The sequence below is a fragment of the Mastomys coucha genome, unplaced genomic scaffold (assembly GCF_008632895.1).
Source record: "Mastomys coucha isolate ucsf_1 unplaced genomic scaffold, UCSF_Mcou_1 pScaffold19, whole genome shotgun sequence".
NCBI classification, from domain to species: domain Eukaryota; kingdom Metazoa; phylum Chordata; class Mammalia; order Rodentia; family Muridae; genus Mastomys; species Mastomys coucha.
Window position 1 is genome coordinate 3,300,674 of NW_022196901.1, and position 5,640 is coordinate 3,306,313.

Here is a 5,640-nt window from a genome sequence, read left to right on the forward strand (position 1 = left end):
TAAATACTTTCCCTGGTCCCAATCAGCATCAGCTACGTGGCAAAGCATAATAGGCTGTGGGAAAATCAAGCTAGCTTGCATCACAAACTAGAGGCACTCAGCTTTTCCAACTAAGGGCTTGTTTATCAATGCTCTCTGCTCTGGCTGGAGACCAGGTGTTCAATATATATATATATAGGGTGGCAGCTGCGGCTCCCCACAAGTTTAAAGCCATGTATTCTGGCTGCCAACATATTGATGTTGTTAAAGGCAAACTTTATCACGATGGGCAAGATAGAAGTATTCCCAGAACAAGAAGGGCTAATATGATCCAACTATATAAAGCCATTCTTGAAGTATGACCAAGATAGAAATACTGATCTTAAGCCATGAATACTTTTATCAGCAATATCTGCAGCATCAGTGCTTCAGTGGAGCAGAATTCTTTAAATTGATATTATCAGTATGCAAAGTTAAAACATCCAGAGAGGTGTTAGAATTATACTAAATATCCTGCAAGTGTCTTTGAACATTTTCCCAATTATAATGACTATCATTGTAAGTTTTAGAAGTAACACAAATCCATTGGCATGACACTTGAGATGGCTTCTTACTTTTAAACTCTGAACCTCCTCTCCAATAATTTGAACAGTATCACAAAAGAGTATCAATCTATTGTTCCAAACTTCTATCTAAATCTTGAATACTCAGAGCATTAGTAACATTTTTTGCTAAATGATCAACAAAAGTAGCTGTCTTGATTTCTTATGTCAAAGTAATTGCAGAAGCAATGGTGCTAGCTCTTAATGTAATTAAAGCTGCTATACCAGCAATAATCAAGTTCACTACCCTCTTACTTCTGCCTAAAACCTGACTCACTTTTTCTAGTATCTGCAAGCTTTTTTTCAGAATACCAAGGTCCTAAAATATAGGCAATAAAACAAAAGCTGGTTGATAGACCACCATAACAGACATGTCAGATTTCAACACATTAACACTAGAATGTGTACAATCAATACAACTTATATTAAATATCATAGAAGGAACAAAAGTAATTTTAACATGACTAATTAAGAAGCGATTAGGAGCCTTAACACATGCACTAACATTTGTTTGAAATCCAGGTCCTGTTTTCAATTATTTTCCATTTCAAACATGATACAATACAATGCAGTTGTCAATTTTCAAATATGTCTCTGAAAATGTACAGAACCAGACTTCCAAATGAAGACTGTCATTTCCTCCTTTTTTCTAATATTGGATTGATTTCTAGACCAATCCATGATTAAGTCAGAATAACTGGTCACATTAAAGGAAAGAGTAGGGTCATTATAACAACTTCCCTACTTGATTAAATTTTTGAAGGCAGTTTCCATAGACTTCATGTCCTCTGTCTCACAAGGTGTAAAATCTTGAGGCAAAGCTGATTGTCTAATCTGGGATATAGGCAAACAAAGGTGGGTCAGGAGCATATGTCTAATACAGCTTTTCCTGTCATCATTGTCAGAGCACTCAGCAAGCTCACAGTCAGCGTCATTCTTTGTCCCAGCATCAGCATGTTACACCAATTGTTCTGGCAGCTAGCATGCCCCTTCAACATCCTGCAGAAAAAACACAAACATTCCCTCTTCACCATATTAATACCTGATCAGGATTATGTCATATGCCAGTAATTGGATCCTTCTATTTTACCCAGGCATAAGTAAGCCCAGTTGTAGGGTGCCATAGACACTCAGCAGAGAGTTCTTTGGCATCCAAAATTTAAAATTTAAAATAAAAAGAACATGATTTAAATAAATTTGTGGTGTACGTGGCTATATTTCCCCCCCCTTTTTTATTTTTTTGAAGCTATTGTTTTAAAGTTCCACAATATCTTTTCCTTCAGGAGTATAAGAACTCCCAGTAATATGGGTAATATTAAATTGTTGATAGAACATCTCAAATATTTGACTACAATAGCAAGTTCCATTATCTCTTAATCTTATTTGGAACACCCAGCATAGAGAAACAATATAAGCAATAGGTAATTACACTTTTAGTTGCATCTCCTGTTAAAGCAGTTACAACAAGAAAGCCTAAAGGTATCAATAGTCACATCTATATATTTTAATTTTATAAAATCAGAAATATGAGTAACATTCATTTGTCATAATTGATTAGTTATAAGTCCTTGAGGATTAACACCATTATGTGATACAGGAAGATATTGAGGACAATCAGGACAAGTCTTTACAATTTGATGTACATATTCTCTAGAAATACCAAATTGTACTCTCAAGCTATTACTATTTAAATGATGTAAAGAATGAGATATTTTGGTAATTGTTCCTATGTAGGGTCCATAATTTTCCTGGTATGCAAATCTGCTGTGGCATTTTCCTCAATATGGGGTCTGATCAATCCAGTATGAGCTCTTAAATGTCATGTAAAGTAAGGAAGAGTACATTCTCTTAAATTAAGTTGTATTGTATAACTAATTGCAAAATTTCAGAATTATCAGTATCTAAAAAAGGAGCAGTTTCAAGCAATTGCAAACCAAGAGTTATATATTTGCTATCAAACTTGATTTTTCAATATTTCAAAAACAGCAGCTAGAGCACACAAGTCAATTATCTGTGCTGAAGCAGGGAGAAACTCAAAAGAATAAACATGTGATCCAATTACATATGCTGTGTTCCCATTAGATGAGTCATCTATAAATACAGTAAACACATTCTTTATTGCCTATATGCACAACTTTACAGGAAATACAAAAGCATGCATAGGGGCAACTTGTCTTTTAGATAATGACTATCAATTTTGCCTGAAAAGTTTGCACATGCAATATCAGTATTCTTCAATAACCAATTTAATTGCTAAACAGGAATAAGGAATATTTCATCAATTTCTTTCCCAAAATACTTTTGTAAGTCTAACCTACAATTCTGTATTAACACAACAACAGCTTCAGAACAGGGTGTTAAAACTTTCTTTGGAGATGAATCCACATTAATGGCCCCTTTTGCCAAAGGACTGCTGTGCGTACAAACAGCCAACAATTGATCATAGTCTACAAAATATATCTGTTGTTAACTAATAGTTTCCTCTACTTTCTGCAAGTCCCTCATCAGTTAATTATCAAGAGGAATTAGGATTTGCATCCCCCTTGAGAATGTCAATCAGAGGCTTAAGTTCTCCTGTGGTGTGCTTAAGGTGAGGTCTCAGCCAAATAACATCTCCTAGAAGCTTTTCAACATAATTTAAAGTAAGTAAACTATCTTTTCTTATTTGAATTTTCTGTGCCACAATTTTCTTAGGATATAACTGATGTCCCAAATATTAAAAAAGATATTGTCTTTGAAACTTTCTTGGAGCAGCAATTACTCCCCCAAATTTTAAAACTCATTGTATAAGAGCAAAGGGTTGTAGTAACACTTCTTCAGATGAATCATCCAATAAACTATCCATAAATTGAATAATATACACTGAAGGATTCAAAGTCCCAACTTCGTGTATTGAAGCAGCAACAACATTTTTATAAAAAAGAAGGGCTATTAACCATTCCCTGTGGCAAAAGTTTCCAATAATATTTCATGGTTTCTTTAAAATTACAGGCAGGTAAACTAAATGTGAACCTTTTACAATCATCAGGATGCAAAGGAACAATATAAAAACAATCCTCTAAATCCACAATAATTCTATATGCATTACCTGCAATTGGCACCTAGAGTAAGCAAGCCAGGCTGAAATGCCCCCACAATTTCTTTAGCCTCATCAACCCTTTGCAAACCCTGCAACAATCTCCACCTGTTGATTTTTCTTAATGACAAATAAGTGTGAGTTAAAATACTGAGCCTGTGATTGAACTACAAACTGAAGCCAATGGAACACTGGCAGCTTAACCACAATCTTCAAGTTTCCCTTGTAACACCAGAGCACAACCACAACTTTGGAATGCAAAACTCAATCTCGAAACAATCTTGTCTCTCCAAAATCAAAATGAAGTGCATCATCCCCAGGCTACAAAGTTTGGCTGCCAACTCCTGCACACAAACACGTGATGGTGCAGCCTCCAATACTTCAAAGAGACATTGCCCTAAATCCTACCTTTTATAAGTCTGGTTTCTAGGATAAGAATTATATAAAATATTATCCCAATTTTGAGGTATCTAGAGACCTATTTTCCTGTGGGGAGCGGTGAAGCTGGAGAGGCATTCGCCATGGCAAGATGGCGCCTAGTTCTGCTGTTAACTCCTAGTAAACAACTGTTTGCGCATGTGTGTAGAGAACTGTTTACTGCATTTGCATAGAGTGAAAAGTCCCGGGGCGTCACATGGGGTAATGAGCGAACAGCCAATCATGGGCAGACACGCCGCACTGTGGGCAGACACGCCGTACTGTGGTGTATATAGGAAGTACGGATTATTGGCTTGACCCTTTTTTCCCTCTGGATGGAGTCAATAAACGTTGCTGCAGAAGGAACCTAGTGTCCGCCTGTCTTCTTGCTGGCGAGATGACTGCGCGGGCTACAGCTGGTGCCGAGAAACCCGGGACGCCGGGAGAACCTTACAACAGCTGGTAGGTTTCAGAACTGCAGGACAGGGTAGGCTCTGAGAGGCATGCTGCTTGATTTTAATTCCTCCGACCCTTTCTCAGGGTTGGAGAGCGTGGCCAAAGCCACGGTAATCATGCTAATGGTGCTTGTTATACATTCTTGCCTGGAGGATGAGAAATGCCCTGCCTCTGTGGCATTGGGGGGCACTTGAGGAGTTACAAGATAGCATGTCAGAAACAGAGGGGAGAGTAAAAGCTAGCCAGAATAAAATGGAGAGAGAAGATGAGAGAATGGAGGCTAGCCAGGAGAAAAGGGAGAAGAAAAAGGATATACCGAAGAGTACAGGCCCTTCCACTCGACCTGCGGAAGCGAGAGATAAGGGAAAGGACAGCCTGGGAGAGAAAAGTAGAGAAAGAGATGGAGCTTCGAGACGGAAGCTCTTAGAGCCTGATAGCTCTGAGGAATTGAGCTCCTCCGAGGAGGAAGACTTGGAGAGAGAAGTGGCTTGCTATAAGGAAGAGAGGTATCATCTAAATGAGCATTCGCTGCCTCTCCAGAATCTAAAGTAAAAGGGAGATCAGAGCAGTGGAACAGTTCATGCTGACCTGCCTGCTCTTCCAGGTGCACCCCTGCTGTGCACTGATGGACATTGTTCAGATTCCTTTTTGTCTGGAGGAGACTAGAGTAAACTCTGGTGTGCCTTTCCAGTGTTTGAGGATGCTGGTGGTGGCCATGTCTGTGCTCCAGTGGAGTGCACCCCTATCGGGGAGCTTGCTGAGTCAGTCAACAGGTGTGGGCCTGGTGCCAATTTTGCCATTGTGCAACTTGAAAGACTTGCAGATTATACTGGGAAACAACAGGTTCTCTGTTCTTGCCCGCAGGACGTCTTCTCCATCTCCCCGGGAGATAAGATTGCTCAGTTAATAGTCCTCCCCTTACATGATTGTTTCCCCTCTACGGGACTGCCACGGGGCACCGACGGGCTTGGCTCATCTGGGACAGACTTTGATCATCTGGTGGTTGACCTTAAGACCAGGCCCTTGTTACACTTATCTATACAGGAAAAGAATTTTACCGGTATACTGGACACAGGAGCTGACAAAAGCATTATTTCTTCCAACTGGTGG